This window comes from Vigna unguiculata, chromosome 11, assembly GCF_004118075.2.
Source record: "Vigna unguiculata cultivar IT97K-499-35 chromosome 11, ASM411807v1, whole genome shotgun sequence".
NCBI lineage: Eukaryota > Viridiplantae > Streptophyta > Magnoliopsida > Fabales > Fabaceae > Vigna > Vigna unguiculata.
In genome coordinates this window covers 6,538,930-6,560,580 of record NC_040289.1, presented here as the reverse complement: position 1 = coordinate 6,560,580, position 21,651 = coordinate 6,538,930, and the positions used below count along the sequence as shown (strand labels likewise).

At 30.1% G+C, this 21,651-nt stretch overlaps 1 protein-coding gene across 1 annotated transcript in view; it reads left to right on the top strand.

The window, feature by feature from the left end:
- Window positions 1-2,868: 2,868 nt before the first annotated feature.
- LOC114169734 (alpha,alpha-trehalose-phosphate synthase [UDP-forming] 1-like) overlaps window positions 2,869-21,651 on the top strand; it is a 41,659-nt gene continuing 22,876 nt past the window's right edge. The window contains exon 1 of the mRNA XM_028055006.1: window positions 2,869-2,941. The gene's annotated coding sequence lies outside the window, so the exon portion shown is untranslated. The remainder of the gene's footprint in view (window positions 2,942-21,651) is intronic.

Sequence of the window (21,651 nt, the reverse complement as noted above, 5' to 3'; positions counted from 1 at the left end):
TGTTATTCTTATTACATGTTATCTTATTAACACGTGTCATCTTCAGTTTTAAATAACAAAATCCCTCATTCTATTTTGTTCGCTCATGAACCTTTTCACCCTTACCTCTTAAATTTTTTGTATCTACGCGTTTTGTTCATAATTTTAGTTCTGGTCTTGATAAATTATCTCCTAGCTCATACAAATGTGTTTTTTTAGGATTCACCATATCACAAAATTGATATAAATGTTTTTCTCCTTAACCCTAAAAAATATATATGGGTTACTAGGAAACCCTAACTTTAGATACCATGTGAAAATAGTCAAAATTAGGTAGAGAATTCATTCTCTTGTGTAAAAAATACACATAGGGTAATATATTTATAATAAAGAATATTACTAAAAAATATGGGCTAAGCCCAAATACACATAATATTGTAACAACATAAGATATTGTAAGTAACTACAACTTAATAACATGTAACACTTCTCAATCTGGTGTATATGAATTGTATGTACTATGCTTGGTACAAATATAATCAATTTTAAATTCCCATAAAGACTTAAAATATATGTTAACTAATAATCACTTGAGTTAACAAACCTATTCATAATGTCTCTAGATACAATTATTTCTCAAATAAAGAGACATTTAATCTCAATGTACTTGGTCCTTTCATGAAAGACAAGATTAAAGTTATGGTCTCTCCCAATTGTGAATTTGTTTAGCTTAAACAATTACTTAAAGAGTTGCAATTTGGAAATATCACTCAAATGATACTTTATGTGAAATCAAAGATCTTATTTGTTTACCAGATCAAAGGTCTGGAGAGATAATTGGCACCATATGTGAGCCTCAACGTCTTTATCACCTCACCTTTGACCTTCTGCACATGTTGACACAATTGAAATGTGTATTATGTTGTTTTGTCATCTTACTTATCTCAAAGTGTTAAAATGTTATGAAATTTAATATTATGTGGTCAATATAAAAATGATATTGTAGTTAATGTAAAAGAGTGAATAACTTATTACTTAAATGATAAGAGACTCTCTTTGTCACTACCATTAATAGAACTAGCCTTGTTATCCAACACATTTTAAATGAAAGAAACAAAAATTGATCCACCTTTTATATTACCCACAATATTATTTTACTTTAATCACATAGTTTCATATTTTTTTATCACATAAAAATAAGTAAACAAGATAATATAAAAATATAACAATCACGTCAATAATATAAAACAAAATAACAACAAACTCAATTAAAAATATATATAAAAATTGAATACACAATAAAAATAATTAAATTTATAAAATACTTAAAACTTTATTATACTAAATTTGCCAAAGCTATTTCTATAGAACTTATTGTACAAGAACACTTGACAACTACCCATTCACTCTTCATACAATAGCATAAACCAATATTTCATCAATTTTTCAAGATTTTTCGCAACTAAGTAACTTTTCTCGTTTTTATTAAATATTAAATGTTTATCGTGATTATGATGTTTTCTGTTTTATTAAATAATTAAGTAATACATCAAATCATCAAATTTAGTACATTAACTTAACATTCCATAAATATAAGTATCACGAACAATAAAAAAGAAAAAAAAAATATCATGCATGCAAGGATTTTATTTTATTAAAAAATAAAAAAAGGAGAAGAAAGGATAATGGAGAAAACAACTTGACCAAGTTGTGACAATAACCTCACAACTCTTACAACTAACTTAGAAAAGTGTGAAAGAGTATATTGGTATATAACTTTTTTTTCTTAGAAAAGTGAGTAAATTAGACAATGTAAGATTTTTACTTGATAAAATAATAATAAAAAATAAACTATCACAATAAGTAGAAAACATTTTAATATAATAAATGCGACCTCACTAGTAGAAGGTCAACATAATATTTATTCATAAAATTTTACTCCTAAGAAAAATATGTTCATGATCAATCAATCACCAAATCACTTTGCATATATTCTCTCGAAAAAAAAGCGATTTAACTAGGTGGGCACAAGTCTAAATTGATCCCATTATCCAATCAACTTGAGCAAAACAAAGAAAAAGTTGAACATAGTCAAATATTGCTACAACTACAAATATAGTGGCATTGTTTCCACCATCAAATTTAATACGTAGGATATTCCAAAAAATACGTGTATAGTTTTATGTTATGTAATTCATAATTCTTATCACTCAATTTGTATTTTTAACCGTATATTCCTTACGATAAATAATCGTGCTCCCTTGATCGGATTTTAATAACACAATTATAAATAATAATTTTTCACACAATTTACATGTAAGACTCGAATTTGAATAGACAAAGCAAAGCTAAAGAGTGACACTTTAGAGATTCAATAATCTAAAAGAACTTCTAAAATGAAAAAAAATTATGCACGAATTTAACAAAAAGATAAACGATGATTCTTTTTTCTTAAAAAAAAAAAACTTGTATACAAAATTAATTTTGACTTAAAAAATCATTTTTTTCAACGTAGTTATTTAGGTCAAATTCAATACATACATGAAAATAAGGTGAACGAGTCGAATTGAATTTAATTCATTTTTAAAATAAATTAATTTTTTCTTAACTAAATCTGATTCGAGTTCGTGATGAATTGGATTAACTTACATATTAAAACCTATTTTAATATTTTTATAAGTGAGCGGAAATGATATTTTAAACCATAATCATGAGTTTGGGTTACAACAAAAGAAAAATAATTTTATAAAACTTTTGGAAGAGAATAAAAAAGTAGAACAAATTCCCTATAGGCAAAAAAGATCCATGTCTCCAAAAAAGCTCTCTTTCTGTTACTTTCTTCTCTAAATTATTTAAACCCTTACATTCCTTTCTTTCTCTTTAAGGATTCACACTATTTTTTTCTCTCTTAACTTTCACACTCAAAACCTGCATTTCATACTCTCAAGGACGCAACCTTCCGGTTAGTTTTATTTATTTATTTATTTATTTTCTTTTTCATTTTATTTTGTTTATGAATTTTATGATTTTGCTTCTTTCGATTTGATGGATTTGTTCTTGATTTTGGTAATGTTTTATTTATTTACTTTAAGGTTTTGACTGTGTTATTATTATGTTTTCTTTTTGGTTTATATTAGCTTTAATCTTTGATAGTGAATGGTGTTGTAGCCCCTGTGTTCTACAAAAGCATAAAAGTGATCCAATTCACTTTTACTTAAAAGGTTTATATAAATATATCATTTATAAATTCAAAGTACAGTAAAAGTTACAGGACTCATACTCAAGATCATACGTGGGTTTGGATTATTTTTTTTTTTGACCTTTTAGATATATTTAATTTAAACTTTTGTTGATTTCTTCCTTTTGTGATATAAGGAAATTCGGATTTATCAATTGTTTTATTTAATATATTTTTTTTTGTCTCTTGTTTTTTTCTTATGATATTTTCTGTGTGGTGGTGGGAGTAGACTGGTTTCTTATTTAAATTTTTTATTTTTTACACGTAGTTATTAAATATGATATTTTAAGTTTAGTTCAATTTTACAAAATTAATTTTTAAAATGAATTTTATATTTATTTATGTAATGTAAAATTGTTTTATATCTAATATATGTGAAATCTTTAATATACCTCTCACGTCTATACATATCGAATGTATGTGAAAGTAAATATTGATGATGATTTGATAATATTTTAATAACAGTGTCATGATAAGTTCAACAAAATACAAATTTCGTTAAGATATTTCACATAACTCTGATATTATTTTAAAAGTCTAACTCAACCTAACAAAATTAACTTATAAAATAAAAAATAAAATTGACACTGGACTATAAATTTATCTTATTTCAATTGATACGAAATATCCAACATATTTTTAATAATCACATGTAATGTTACAATTTAACATTACTTAATTAATATAATTTTCATTATTGTCTTATATCCTATTACTCTCCATCTTCATGTTAGTGGGCATGTAAAAAGTCGGTTAAAGTTATTTTCTTTATAAGTGAGTCATTCCTCTTTTTCTATCTTTTTCTAGACACAAATCACTTATTCTTTTTCTCTTATCTGGATTCTTTTCATTTTGCTCTTGCCAATGCTGTAAATCTTTACATATTATTCAATAAATTCATGTTTTAACATGAAAGTTTTTAATAACAAATCATAAATAAATACTTAAGAAAAATGTTATACCGTATCTCTTCTTAATATTTTTACAACAAATGGAACGTGTTGTATATATGGTGGTGGAAATTTTGAGTCAAACAATTCAATAATAATAATAATAACAAATGAAAAACTCAAATATAATTAAACACGTGGAAACAATCCTCACCAAATCCATTTCTTTATAATATAGTTTTATGTTACACTTGTCTTCAAGTTAATAAAGAAGAACAAAAGTCATAACTTACGAAATAATATTTTCAGCTAATCACGTGGTTCAAACAATACGTGTAACACACACAAATAAGACAAAAAAAAAAAAAAAAGAACCGTGTGGAGACATTGACTGGTCAGATTACGTGTAATCTCAAAATTCTTACTTGGCTTCAGAATACGACCAAATTATTTTTAATGTTTTTAACCATAATTGGTGTATACAATAAAAGGATATCATCATAAAACCTTCACGATGATAGAAATTGTTACCATTTATGTGAAATAGAACATATATTTATTATTTTTAAAAAGTGTTTGATGATAATTTTATTATTGAGCCTAATTAAATTTTTAAGTGGATAGATAATATATATATATATATATATATATATATATATATATATATATATATAATTGAATAAAATATCCATTAATTGAACTGATTCTTTTAGTCATCGATAAAATTATTGAATACTTTACTGGACAAAATTTTTTGGAAGAAATTGTCGTTGAATAAGTGGTGGTTTCTATCAAGTACTTTACATTGACAATATGGAAAAAAAAAATTATGGAAAAGGTTGTTGTTGAATAAGTGGTTCAAAACAAGACACTATAAAATAAGGCCAAAATAGTTAATATGTGGAATTTAAATTTCATCTTGTATTTTTAAATGAATCAAAGTTAAATATTTTTGGACTAGATGTCGAGTTCAAACCTTAAATTTATAAAAACATGGTTCAATTTGGTTAGCACTGAACAATTTGATTAAATTTAAGATAAATGTTTTGAAATAATTAATTTTTAAATGATCACTAATTTAAGAAATGAATAAGATTTTATGGTTAAAAAAAAAGGAAACTGCTTATTTTATTAAAAAATATTTTTTAAAAGATAAGCACAAACAATACCGTCCACTTTCTCATATTTTTCAATAAAAAAATACATTTGAGCATAAACATTTAGTTTAACAATATCTCAATTATTATTTAATGATTTAAAATTAATTTTATAAAACTGTAAAATGGTGTATATATCATGGAGGGTACTGTGAATAGAATCAGAAGAAGAGGTATTCATCAATATATGAACCACGTTAATCATGCAAAAACAGAATAAAAGAAAAGAGAAAAGTAAAAATGCTAAGTTGATTTCATACATGAAAAAGTTTATGCCATTTGGCTGTCTAACTTTGGAACACAATAAGAGGACAAAACATATAGCCATGTAAAATGGTTGTCCCCTTTCATGTGTTAAGATTTGTTTGGCTTCATAATTTGAAAATGAAGTTTCAAAAGTGCTTTTTGTGACTGCTTCCACTGCTATAGCTTGCATTTTATGTACCAACTTGCGTTTTCAAAGAGAGATTGTTGCATGGCCAGTGAAATTCCTAGACTTTGTATTCAATCTTTATATGTATATATACTATGATATAAAAGAGATTTTTTATGCATATATTTTATTTGTAATTTTAATTTTTAAGTTTTTCTTTAAACTAAAATAACTATATTACCAATTTTATTTTATTTTAAATTTGACCATCTTTTTTCTAAAATTAAATTATTTTTAAACTAAAATAATTATTATAATAATAAAATTTTTAAAAATAAACCTTACCTATAATAAAATTGTAAAAATTATTTTAATTTACTTTCATAATTATAATAATAATAATTTTATTTGTTTTATTATAAAAAAAAATGAACACACAAGTAACACGTGTTTCATAATAAATTTAAATAATCGTCTACATATAAAATTGATTAAGAATGTGAAATGGTATATTGGCTAGACGTGGATCATTCAATATAAATTTTTCCATTTTACCATCTTCTTGAAGTGTGTCTTCATGTTACCATTTCCAATTAAGGAAAATATAGATTTTTCTTAAATGACTTAAAACATTTTTTTTTTCTTAGATAAGCACCATCTTGAAAATATATATATATATATATATATATATATATATATATATATATATATATATATATATATATATATATATATATATATATATATAAAAGGTAACACCGGCTTAATTGATACTAATTTATATATTATAAACTTTTCTATAATAATTAGAAATCGTAAATTATTTTTTTATTCACACATTTCTTTCGTTCACACTCTTTTCTCCATTTTTTTCATTCGCATTATTTTAATTATTTTCTTTATTTACACTTATCTCTTTCATCTATATTAATTTCTTTCATTCACTACAATTGTTTTCTTCTTTTCATTTATTTTACTTTTCTTAACATGAAGATGTTGTACCATATTATTTTTAACTAACTGTCATTAAGGTCAACTAAACCAACACAAATTAGATAATATGAAAAATAAAATTTATTAGATATCGACTTAGCCGACAGCAAATTACATAAATTTTAAAATAAAAACGCACCAATACCGATTTGATCAACACTAAAATGTTTTGATTAAAAAAAATTAATTTAAAAATTAATGAAAAGTTAGTCAATACTACTTAAAGTCTTGGATAATAAATTAATGTACATAATTTTAGAATCCTACCATGTATAACTCTAATTTAACTTTATTGCTTTTTTCTTGTTAACGTTTTTTAATTGGTGTAAAATGCCTATTATTTTCTTGAAGTGAAAGCAATAGATTCAACAGAGTACGTAAAATATATATTATTATAGAATTTAATGGCGTTCCTTATATTTTATAATGAGTTGAATATGCAGAAAAGAGTGTGATGGACCCAAAAAATATGTGGTTTTGTTGGTTGTTGGAGAATTTATGGTTTAATGGAGTAACATAGCCATCTTTGACGGGTCCCCTAGCTTTTAAAAGTCGAATTCCACACCCACTTGCCTGCGTTTAGTGCAGAAGAACAACCTTGCATGCAATGCAAAATCTTTATACGATGCTGTTTTTGTCGCTTTTAATGGGACCTTTACTCCACTATGTCGTATGTAGTTCCATTCGCGGTGCTCGCAAATTTCGTATTTTTCTTACCTTTATAAAAGTTCCTCCAATACCTATTTTCTTTAGATTCTTATCAACTTTTATACAAAAAGGCTACTTATACTTTTGTTTTCTCTTATTTGGAAACATATGGAGGAAAATTGGAATCTAGTAATATTGTATCTTTTCTATTGAATTGATTTTCATGAACTTTTTTGTTGGTAACATTTTGTGGGGATAAAGTATCAAGCACTAACACAAAATGCTCCTTTAGGTCTAGTGCTTTTGGGTTCTCACGCCTGGTTTATATCATATGTAGAATCGAAAGGCGTAAATTTATGTCTGTAAAAAAAAAAAAGAGTTGCATATGTCTAGTACAAACAACCAGACATGCAATTACAAATATATAAACTTCTTTGGGAGGTCACTCATCGCACACCACCGTGGATGGTGGTTCATGCAACCACTGCATTTCGAAGGAGATCCACTGTCGTGTCGCCGTTGCAGTTGGAGACCACATCGTCCTCTGTTGTCGCACGTCGCTATCGCACACCGCCGTTGCACACCACTGTTGCAAATGGAAGGGTTTCAAGCTTTCGGGAAATGAAAATGGAGGCAAACGAACATGGAGGCAAATGAAAATGGAAGCAAACGAGAAATATACCTTTGGTGGGTTTGATGTCGCCATCCCTTTCGTGCACACAAAAAAATGAGAGAAAACCCTTTCGCGCACAGAGATGAAATCACTAAAGAAGAGAATCTGAAATAAAAAATTTAGTTTATGTCTACCACACCAAGGTCAAACATAAATATCACAATTTATGTATAATTGCACACATACATTTACATCTGCTATGACTGAAACTAACGTAAATTTATGTTTGACTACACACAGTCAGACGAAATTATCGATATTTATGTTTGACCTTGGGATGCCAAACGTAAATATTGATTACTTATTTACAAGTATGTCACCGATCATTTTTAATGTCTTATCCCTCTAGATTATGAAAATAAACAATTATATCAAACTAGACACTTTACTATTCCATAACAAAATAGTATTGTTGAAAGAAAACATGAATGTATATTGTTGTTAAACATGTTCATTTAATCAATGACAATCTCACTGCACTAAGGCAAAACAGATCACATTATACTATCAAGTGTTAGAATAGTTGACTCTAGAAGGGAGGCTGAATAAAGCATGATATTTTTTTGGTATAGAGATAGACTAGACCGTCTAGTGAGATTGAATCAAGCAGCACACATAATTTTTATATCAATTCACTCTAATCTCTTAGACTATATCAAGTTCTCTCTTAAGCAAAACTTAAAAGGTTTCACTAGTCAAAACAAAGATTACAAACCAAGTATACAAACTAGTCATGGTTAAATCTTCTTTATCTTCGTTTGAGATTAATAACTCTTAAGCAGAAAGAAAATCACTCTCACAGAGAAAACAATTTAAGCTCACTTAACCAAACTTCACAATATATATTAAGGATTTACAAGATATTTCTCACAATCCACAAACATAAGCTATGATCACTATAAGGCTTAGTAAGAGTGTTTGTTGTTGATGTATTCTTCAACTTTAACTTGATATCTTTATATAACTTCTTGAATTTGATTGTTGCATCTATCTTAGCTAACACTTCATTCTACAAAATCTGCATGTAAATGTCCATCGGAAAAGGTCCATTAGATCATCTACTAAATCATTAGACGATGTCATCAAACTGTCTAGTTAGAGACAAAACCTAAACTTTGTAAGATCCATGCTTCCATTAAACTGTCACAAAAACACACGTTAGAATATTCATATCATATAATAGCATAACACTTAGAGTGTTTGTTATCATCAAAATTGTTGGATGGTCGACTCGTGTTAAATCTTTTTCTAGGGTTCTTAAGATTAGATTGTCTGGTCTCAACATCAAGGATATTGGTCCTCTCAAGTACTTCTTAGGCTTAGAGGTTGCTTGATCCACTCAAGACATAATACTAAACTAGAGAAAGTATTGTTTTAATCTTCTTGCTAACACTAATTTTATTGTTAATAAGCATGCATCTTTCATGGACCCCTTTTACAAACTTATGGATGATTGAGGTCATTTAGTAGACAATTCAACAAAACATATGGGAGTTATTGGAAGATTGATCTACCTTACTCCACACCCTCCCCCAATATTAGTTATGGTGTCCAACAACTCAACCAATTTGTATTCCAATCTTTGGTATACCATGTGTAGGTTATACAAAGTATAATAGGGTATCTAAAAACTTCACTTAGTTTAAGTCTATCAGTTTCTAGCTTAAGGGTGTGTTCTTTTGTAGAGATTGATTTGAGGGAGAGGGATTGGATGAATTATGATAGATTTAAGGGTGAAGTTTGTATTGTTTCTTTTACGAGATTTGAAGGTGATAGTGGAGTGGGTTTGAGAGTAAAGTTTGTAAATGTTTATGAGAGATTTGACTGATATGATAAATTAAAAAAAGAATAATAGATAGAAAAGTAAGATTACCAAATTGTCCTTTATCTTAAAAGTAATATTAAATGATATTTAGATGAGTTGAAATTATTTTAAATATTTTTTATGATGAATAATTTAAAAAAAATATTAATTGAAATAAATAAAGAATATAATATATTTTATATAAAAAATTAAATATTTTGAATTTCAATATTAAAAAAAAAATTAAAGATTCCAAGCATAAATGATATTATTCAACTAGTCCACCACTTGCTACAACACAAAAGCATTATTTTCATAATTGGAATAGGTTCCAAGCACAATGGAACTTGTTCCACACACAAAGCTTGCACCTTTGGAATCATATCCACTAAACCCATAACCAGTTCCATTTCCTTGTTGAAGCACAGATATGGTTCCCACGCCATGTGCATGGTGGCCTGCATCATCCCATTCGTCAAACTGCGTGAAGACCGTGTTGTAAATAACTGACAAATCACGAACAAAAGGTGCTTCCTGAGGCGTGTAAATTCACTGCCCTTAAGGACTTATCCGCGGTGTATTGCGCAAGCCCCCCAAGATACAACAGGAACTTCTCGGATCTTCCGAGGATCTTAGAACTAGAAGGCAAGTACTCTTGAAAGAGTATTTAACCCAGATAAAAGAAGAAAGAAATATGAGAGAAGAGAGCTAGAAGAATGAAAGAAAAGATTGAGAGATGGTGTGTTTTGGAGAGCACCAAAACCACCTATTTATAGGTGTGAGTGGTGAATGGTGAAGGGCTGAAATCCATATCATTTATGGAGAAAAATTCAATGTATGGCAACGGTAAAAATTTTCCTGCAACGTATACAATTGGCAGCCCAACTTTCAGGTTCAAGAATCAAAACGGATGCACCTCTATCATAAACTTGAAACTGTAGCAGAGATAATTATGGCATGCAACATTTAGAATCTTTGCAATAAACAGATTATTTTATAACAATCCCCCACATATTGCAAAAGATAAGAAAAGAAAGGAAGAAAAATTCTGGGTCTCACAAGACGTAAATGCATCGGAGCTGGTATAGCAAGCTATATGAACTAGTCCTAGACAGATAAACTTAACACACAGTGTAGTTGGTATAGCAAGCTATATGAACCAAAGACACTTGATGTGTGTTAGTGGTTTATCGATCACAATACACCCCCACAATCCTTGCTGTTAACGCTGTGTTGCGCTTACTAGGACATGCGCGAGCCCGATATTCATGAGTGCTCTAGAGATCATGCCAAGATCTCATACAAGCGGCCCCACTTAACACTCATATAGGTGATTTCATCAAGTGTATGCTGCAAATCATACACTACCTATAAAGGATATGAAAATCATTAAAACTTTGTTTAAACTAAAATTCTTACACCACATAGAATTTAATTTACAAAGTTTAACCTCTCAAAATGCAGCCTTTAGCACTTTCACGCACACCATAGGAATGGACATAATTGATTTAAAAATCAATTTAGTGCTATCAGAACTAACAAGTAACCTTTTTTTTACCCATATGAACCTTTTTCATGGGATCTCCAATCACAAAGGTTGGGTTACCATCACTTGTTTGTTTGCAAATGGCTTCAGTCTCATTCCCCTCGATATTTCTAAAATCATATTTCTTCTCAAGGGTTTTGTCAGGGGATCTACTAGATTCCGTTTTGACTTCACATAATCAATGGAAATAGTTCCACTCTTTAGCAGCTGCTTAACCAGATTATGTCTCAATTGTATATGTTTATTCTTTCCATTATAGTTTTTTTTGGCTATAGCTATTGCCGATTGACAATCACAATGTATAGATACATATGGGGTTGGTTTAATTCCTAAAGGAATGTTTGCTAAGAAGTTTTTCAACCACTCAGCCTCACTACCAGCCATTTCGAGAGCAACAAACTCAGATTCCATTGTTGATCTTGCAATAATTGTTTACCTGGTTGATCTCCATGTAATCGCATTTTCCCCATGTGTGAATACATAACCACTAGTGGATTTTGTCTCATCTGAATTAGAGATCCAGTTAGCATCACTGTACCCTTCTAGTACAACGGGAAATCCACTATATTCAATGGCATAATCCATTGAACCTCTTAAGTATCTCATAAGCCTTCCAAGTGCATCCCAATGCTCTTGATTAGGACATTGAGTGTATCTACTCAGTCTACCTACTGCATAAGTAATATCAGGTCTTGAAAAGCTCATTAAATGCAGTAGGCTCCCAATTATCTGGGTATACTGAGGTTGAGAAATTGATTTTCCTCTATTTTTCATTAATTTAGAGTTAGCATCATAAGGGGTACTCACAGGTTTAAAGTCATAATATCTAAACTTCCTAAGAAGTTTCTCAATGTATTGTTCCTGAGATAGTAATATACTATCTCCCTTCCTTATGATTCTAACACCTAAAATCACATTGGCTTCACCCATGTCTTTCATTTCAAACTTAGATCCTAGAAATAATTTAGTTCTAGAGACTATATCAATGCATGTACCAAAAATTAACATGTCATCCACATACAAACATATAATGACACATTCACCATTTTCAGATTTAGAGTACACACATTTATCAGCATCATTAGGTGAGAACTCATCACAAACTAACACATTATCTAGTTTTTCATGTCACTACTTTGGTGCTTGTTTTAACCCATACAAAGATTTTAAAAGTTTGCACACCTTATTTTCTTGACCAGGGACAACACACCCTTCAGGTTGAGTCATATAAATTTCCTCCTCTAATTCACCATTCAGAAAAGCAGTCTTAACATCCATCTGATGTATCACTAGCTTATGGGTAGCCGCTAGAGCTAACAAAACTCGAATAAAGGAAATCCTAGTCACAGGGGCAAAGGTATCAAAGTAATCTATGTTGGGTTTCTGAGTAAAATGTTTCGCTACTAATCTTGCTTTATATTTATCTATGGATCCATCATGGTGATACTTTTTCTTAAAGATCCACTTACAACCAATGAGTTGTTAGGTTTATAAGGAGGGGGTTTCACTTGGGGAGATCAACACCAATGAGATCTGAGCCCAACCATATAAGACACTGACACCACTCTCAACCCAAAACCTTAAGGCAATGGGTTTATGGGTCTTTATTCTTATATAGTGCTCTACTTTCTCGTTTCTGGTCAATGTGGGACTTAGACTCACACTTGGATTCCTAACAATCTCCCCCTCAAGGGTGAGTCTCTTCAACCACATTGGTACACTCCCCCTCCAGCGGAAGCTGCCCAACCACGAGTACTCCTTTTCTGCCCTTTTCTGTACCGCCGTTCTTCTTAACGGGACACGCTTACCTGGAACCCTTATCTGGGACCCTTGCCAGGAAGACTTTCGATACTAGGACCATACTGGTACTGCACTCGTCTGAGCCGGTATTAACCATCGGCTCTGATACCACTTGTTAGGTTTATAAGGAGGGGGTTTCCCTTGGGGAGATCAACACCAATGAGATCTGAGCCCAACCATATAAGACACTGACACCACTCTCAACCCAAAACCTTAAGGCAATGGTTTATGGGTCTTTATTCTTATATAGTGCTCTACTTTCTCGTTTCTGGTCAATGTGGGACTTAGACTCACACTTGGATTCCTAACATGAGTTTTGCTCTTTTAGGAAAATCTACTAAGGTCCAAGTATTATTTTTCTCAATTGATTCAATTTCAATCTTAATAGCCTTATTCCATTATTTTACATCAAGAGCACTAGTAGCCTCTAAAAAACTTGTTGGATCATTTTCAACTAGATAAGTATAAAAGTCATCTCCAAAAGAAGTTTCTTTCCTTTGCCTTTTACTTCTTCTTAAACCCTCACTCATGGCATCACTATAAGTATATATAGGTTGTTCAGATGTATCACTAACCTTTAATGGAAATATATGTTCAAAAAACTCTATTTTTTGTCTCCACAATAGTATTATGTTCAATCACATCACTTTTAAGAACAAGAAACCTATAGGCAGCACTATGTTCAGCATAACCCAAGAACATACAATCAGAGGTTTTAGAACCTATTTTCCTTTTCTTAGGATGAGGTAACATTACTTTAGCTAGGCACCCCCACACTCTCAAATATTTAAGATTAGGTTGATACCCTGTCCATAACTCATAGGGAGTTTTACCCATTTTCTTATGAGGTATCCTATTTTGTAAAAAAAACATGTAGTAAGAAGGGCTTCTCCCCAAAGGTTATCAGGTGCATTATAACTAATAAGCATGGCATTCATCATTTCCTTAAGAGTTCTATTTTTCCTTTCAATTACTCCATTAGACTCAGGTGAATATGGTGGGATTACTTCATGGATAATACCTTCTTTTATGCAAAAGTCATTAAATAAAACATATTCACCACCTCTATCTGATCTAATCCTCTTAATTTTCTTATTCAATTGATTTTCTACTTCTGCTTTATAAGTTAAAAACACATCAAAGGCTTCATCTTTACGTTTGATTAAGTACACTTTGGTGTATCTAGAATAATCATCTATAAAGGTCACAAAATAATTTTTACCACCTCTAGACATGGTTTGTTTTAAATCAGCTAGATCAGTATGAATTAACCCTAACAATTTTGTTTGACGTTCTACAGAATAACATGTTTTCTTAGTTATTTTGGATTCTACACATACATCACATTTACCATTTTGTTTATCATGCATATTAATTAATCCAAGTCGTTGCAATTTCATAACATACGAGGAATTCACATGTCCTAATCTAGCATGCCACATATCATATGAGTCAACGATATAAGCAGAAGAACATGATTCATTTATAATTTCTAAAATATTGAGTACAAAGAGACCTTGATCACAATATCCCTTCCCCACAAAAACATTATTTTTTGTCATTACAATCTTGTCAGATTCGAATGACACTTTAACCCCCACTTTTCCCAATAGTGCTACAGAGATTAGATTAACTTTGATAGAGGGCACATGTAGCACATCACTCAAGGCCAAAGTCTTCCCAGATGTGAGTTTTATAAGAACCTTTCCTTTTCTAGTGACTGGAGTTGTCCTAGAATCACCAAGATAAACATGTTCTTCTCCATCCCCTACACTAGTGTAGGAGGTAAAAACACTCATGTTTGCATAGATGTGCCTGGTAGCACCAGAGTCTACCACCCACTTGCTCACATTGGTCATCAGATTTACTTGAGAAACAATCGCAACTATAGTATCATCTTCCCCTTGGGCTATATTTGCCCTAGGAGGATTGTCGTTTCTTGCTATGCGCTTGCACTAAGGTGTATGATGGCCTGACTTCCCACATATGAAGCAATTACCCTTTTTCTTAAAGACGAGGTTAGATCCATTGGGGCGGGAATTTCGAAAGTTATTTTTCCTTTTGTGATCAGGTTTGTTCTCGTACCTTTTTAAAACAGGTTTGTCTTCTACCACATTTGTCTTTACGGATAAAGCTTTGGCCCTTGTAGTAGCATTCTCCTTCCTGTTGGTGTCTTCTATTATGATGTGTGTAATGAGCTCTTGAAGTGTCATTTGCTTGTGTCTATGTTTCAACTATTGTTTATAATCAGTCTACGATGACGGTAATTTCTCGATCAAAAGTTCTGAAACAAACTCATCAGGCAGAAGTATGTTCTCTGCTTTGATATCTTCAAGTAACTTGTGATATTCGTTGATTTGAATCTTTATGTCTTTATCTTCGATCATCTCCCAACGGTAGTAATTCCCTATGACGAACCTTTGTCGGACGACGTCCTCAACAGTATATTTGAGAATCAAGGAATCCCAAATTTCTTTCGCTTCCTTATATGAGCAATACACATCGAACAAATCATTGGACAAGGCGCTAAGTAAGGTGTGTTGGCATACCTTGTTTGCATAAGTCCAATCTTCGACTTGTTTGGCACTGGATTCGTCAGGTTTTGAAGTTGAGAGAGCCATAGCTACTCCATACATGTCTAGAAGAGTAGACATATGTTCTTGCCAGCGTCGGAAGTTTTGCCCAGAAAATACCTCAATTTTTGATACATCCGAAAATGGTTTTGCAAAGACGGTCGGAGTTCCGAAACTATTTTGATTCTCTAGCGTAGTAGAGTTGTTGTTGTTGTCAGCCATAAGTCCTTAAGATTGTTGTAAATAACTGACAAATCACGAACAAGAGGTACTTCTTGAGGCGTGTAAATTCACTACCCTTAAGAACTTATCCACGGTGTGTTGCGCAAGCCCCCCAAGATACAACAGGAACTTCTCGGATCTTCCGAGGATCTCAGAACTAGCAAGCAAGTACTCTTGAAAGAGTATTTAACCCAGATAAAAGAAGAAAGAAATATGAGAGAAGAGAGCTAGAAGAATGAAAGAAAAGATTGAGAGATTGTGTGTTTTGGAGAGCACCAAAACCACCTTTATAGGTGTGAGTGGTGAATGGTGAAGGGCTGAAATCCATAGCATTTATGGAGAAAAATTCAATGCATGGCAACAGTAAAAATTTTCCTGCAACGTACACAATTGGCAGCTCAACTTTCAAGTTCAAGAATCAAAACGGATGCACCTCTATCATAAACTTGAAATTGTAGCAGAGATAATTATGGCATGCAACGTTTAGAATCTTTGCAATAAACAGATTATTTTATAACAGACCGAACCATAACCCAACTTTGCTATGGATTCTTCACCATCAACCATCTATATAGTGACACACTCATCACTTCACCATAAAGCGAGGTTATTTCAGTAAAATTACTGTAATCACTCTCAAATCTCCTCATTCAAGTGTGATTCAAAAACAACCCCAATCTCGTAATTCTCATCATTTCATCACCTCACAATCACTACAAAGGAACACAAAGAATCTTGCAAATCAATGCTTACTATTATCTTGGAATAGTAAATTCATGCAAAGGAACAAAACCTAAATGATTTTACTATTTAGAGGTATTTCTTACTCTAATTGGGCTAATGACATCAATAAGAGAAAATCAACCAAGTTATTATGTCATCATTGATTCTTCTTTTTGTTTCATGAAAAAGAAAACAATGTACTATTTCTAGTTCTTTGAGAAATATTGTGCACTTGTTTCCTTAACTTTTGAGTTTCAATGAATTTATTTCGAAAGTTCTTCCTCATTTTTCAATGTTCAATGATAGGTAATTTCATCTATAATGCCAAAAATCCAAAAGTTCACAAAAAGGACTAAATACATTAAAGTGGATTGCCATTTTTATACTTACTAAAAAAATTCACAAAAAGACCAAATACATTAAGTGGGACTCATTCCTCGTGTGCCTATCTCCTTAACTTTTTAATTTGTTGTTAAATCATTGTTATCTAGTTCTTTTTGTTCTTATTGAAGATCTTGAGATAAGATCAAGTTATAATATATAGGTAAGAGCAAACCTCACATTATTAAGTTGATTTTGTGAGGTTGAATTAAATTTAAATTCCACATTATTAAGTGAATGCCAAAGTTATTCAGAGTTTATCCTAGTGAAATTTTGGGTCTATAATACCATTCACAATTGAGTTCTCCCTAAAGCTTGAGATGTCTAGTTCTCCACATGAGGTTACATTCACATCAACTATTGAGATAGGTGGCTGAAAATCTTATCTTATCCTTGCAAATTTCATAAGGTTCATAATCTTTCCCAGTGAAGTTTGTTGAACCTATTGTATTATCCATTATCGGATTCACTCTAACTCAATGTCCACAACATGAGAAAGTATTGGAGATTTCAAATTGACTAAAGATATGACCAAATTATAATATATAAGTGGGTGCAAACTTCATCTTACTATTAATAGTTCTCGCTGTGAGAGAGTGTGTTATAGATTTTATATCAACCAAAGATATATTCAAATTATAATATAATATATAAGTGGATACAAACCTTGTGTCGATTTTGTAAAATTAAGTAAAACTTAAAGTTTACTTTTTAAATTCGAATTTGAACAGCATTATTATATATGCTCCAACTTGGAAGTATTAAATGATAAAATAATCACTATTTTTTTTTTTGTAAATGTAACAAATGCATAAGTTCTTCCGCTTGGTAGAAAGGGAAAAGAATAGAGGAAGTGAAAGAGAAAAAACATAAATGAGTGAAAATCAAAGTTTTTTAGTGTAAATAATGAACGGAAATAAAAATGATTTCATTTAATTTTATAATGATATAAAAATAGACATAATCAATTAAGAGAGTTAAAACAACTAAATACTATTTCTTAAAAAAATATAATCATATATATATATATATATATATATATATATATTATAACAATCAATTATCGTATAAATAAGACGTGATAGTTTTCTACAGACATTAACAAAATATGATCCGTAATGTTTTATTCCATCTCAATCAAAGAATCTTCTCTCCTATCTTTCTCACTAATTTTTTCTTTTCCCAATTTTTTGGGATTCCTTTTAAATGAAGCTCAAGAAATACAAGGTTTTTTTTTTTCTTTCTTTATGTTGTGAATATATTTAATTTTTGTTAGCAGAGGAATATACTTTTGTCGCTTTTTCTCATTTTTGGTTTGTTTTTATTGATCCCTTTTCTTCTTCTCCCCGTCATCCTACAAGTACTTTCATGATTTCCCCACATTTAAATGACTTCCCATGTTTTCCGCCAAGTTTTAGGTCATTGGATGATTATACATAAAACATTCCAATTTTTGGTCAAGATAAAGATCTATTAGTAACTTTTTCAAGATTTTACTTTTTAATTGCTTGCTTCTTGGAATGCGTATTTTTTGCTTGGTCGGATGATGATTTTTTTTTTTTTTAAATTAGTTTTGTTTAGGAGGAAAAAAAAATCAATAACCCTTTTTTTAATTGATTATTTATCTTACTAGGTTTCATACATATTATTCATTTTCTTCATTCGTGGGTTTAGGGTTAATAAAATCTATAAAAATTTAAGAGTTATCATAGTTAAATAATATTTAGAATATTTTTTTACATTTTATTATGTTATTGTTAAAATATTTTGATTAAGTTTTAAGTAATTTTGTGATCAATAAAATGATAAACAACAATATTTTATATTAATAATAAAATCTAACATTTCCTAACACATGGATTTAAGAAAATGACATGATAATGCAACATTCACATTACTCAATTAATGAGAAAATTAAACGACTCAATTGAAAACTATTCAAGTTTAAAATACACATATACAAAAAAAATAATAATAAGAATTTAATTAAAAATATTAAAATTTATGAGACACTGAAAAATTAATCCAATCGTTTTAAGATGATAAACAAAATAAATTTATTAAGTTGGATTATACGAGAAACTATGTTTTTTTAATTAAAATATTAGTGGTTAAAATGAAAAAAAAAACAACTTATAAATTTTGAATTACACTAACGTTAATAATTTTTATTTATAAAATCAATAAGATCTTCTATATTGCTAATAACAAAAGAATAAGTTTTTGTACTTATAATTTATCACAAAGTTTATTAATGAAACATTAAGTCATTTATATTTTTTACCGCCCTTATTAGATTATTAGAAATATAAATCATTATAGTAATGAATATAAATTATATCTCGTTTCAGTGTTATGAGAAATAATGAATTTGATAATAACTTATATTAAAGCTTATCCAGTGAGAGAAATCTTTTAGAGAAGAATTAATGGTTAATATTTTAAGAATTTGATGACATTAGATGTTTTTGTATTTTGTAAGCTCTATTATAGAAAATTATTTAAAAATTGTATTTATATGGTGCTTGATAAACCACAAAATGATAAAATGATATATGTAAAAAAAATCCCAAATTCCCTTTATATTTTCAAGCATGAATTTCTGAATAATTTAGAAATAAAAAATTGGAAGAAATTGACCGGTTAGAAAACACTAGAAATGTAACATCCCATTTTAATACTCAAAAACTGTTAAAATAAAACATTCTATAGTTGAAAATTCAAAACAAATAATTCATGGTATAAAGTATATTAGGAGACTCCTCCAAAAGATACAACTATAATAACATAACTTTATGCATCTCAAAATACTATAGCTTGGTTCTAAGAAAAAATTTCTCACCATATAAGGACCTAATTAGTTCTAACATCTTCCTTAGTTGGCTCATCATCTCTCAAATGAAATCCTAAGCTTGTACCATCCTCTACTCATACCAAACACGGTGATCATTGGAAAAGAAAGAAGACAAACAACACAAAACAACAAGACACACACGAGGGTAAACTAATTTATAAAAAAAAATAGTCATATAACAGTTAAACTAATTACATCAAAAAAATAGCATATTTCAAACATTCATAAAATACCAAACATATACATACCCTTTAGACTCATTATGCGAATCTAGACATTGATGTATGATTCTTTGTGATTTTTGCACTTGTGGTAATAAAGAATAATGCTCGACCTAAGCTGCTCTACCTGAGTTGATACACACAAGGTTAGTTCCTTTAACTATCATAAGAATCATAGGGTCATTCTTAATAACAAGACCTCTTGCCTATATCACCACATAACTATTCTACTCTATACGAGTCTTGAACATGTATTAGAGTATTAGGATAAACATCCAGTATTGACTCCTTACATCAATGCATACACTAAAAGAACACCAACATAGAATCTCCCTACAAGATTCATGGAATCAAGCCAAACTCATACTTTCATCCACAAACATGATTCCACATCAAATTCCAAATACCAAACATCATGTTCGTGATCAATTACAATCATCATATATTTTCATGCATGCTTATAAGCATTAACAAGCCCATCATCATCAACATCATAATTTCATACGACATTAAGCACATGCATATTCATCAATGAATTCATCAACAATTCTATAAACAACCAGATACCTTCAATTATACCAAGTTAAACCAAAACCAAAAATAAGAAGTGCTTTAATAAAAAGGGAAACCTAAATTAGGACAAACATAAGAAATTAACTATTCTAACTAAAGATCTCAAATCAAAGATCCCACCAGTCAAAGCAATAATTCATGTGCCTAGGATTTGTTGTCAACATTAGCTCGATCCAATGATTAATGAAGCGAGAATCTTCATTTTATCCAAAGAACGCAGATTAGAAAAACAAGGTGGTGCCCAACACTGGAAAAGTGGCACCTGACGCTCAGCCCTTGGAACCCATTGACTTGCTAGAACCCGACGGTAAAAAAGTGACACCCAACACCCCCAAGTCAGTGGCTATTGACTCATTGGCGCCTAAACCTATTAGTGGCGCCCAACCTTATTAGAACATCTCTAATTCTCCTTTTGAGTTTGATTTAAGTAATTTAACACTACTTGAACTAAGTCCCAATGTTTAAACATTTCAATTATCACAAAACTCGTATTTCTTGGCTTAACCAGTGTCAAATTACCCAATTCACTCTCAAAATTAGTATTCTCAACAACATATTGATTAATTTCACAACATTTCACCAATACAAAATCAAGTCATAAAGAATTCTACATACTACACATATTCAAATCAAATTAAACACTCACGTACAATTTAATTTACCACTTTATGATTACACATGCAGTTCATCATTATAGAGCCAGAAAATACAGATTCACAACTTAAAACACCACATTCACATTTCATAGCACTAATTAACAAATCTCAACATGCAAAACTAAAATTAGCTTCCCTCACCTGTAAAAGACAGCCCAAACAGTTCTTGAAACATCAAACTACCTCCAACCACACATGATGCTTTATCTACACATATAAACATCACAAGAATGATCATGACCTACTATTATGATCACTGATAATCAAAGACTCATATAGAAGATTAAAAGGCACATGTAAGCAGAAAGGTTTCACATGCAATAGAAACTAGAAGAAGACAAAGAAAA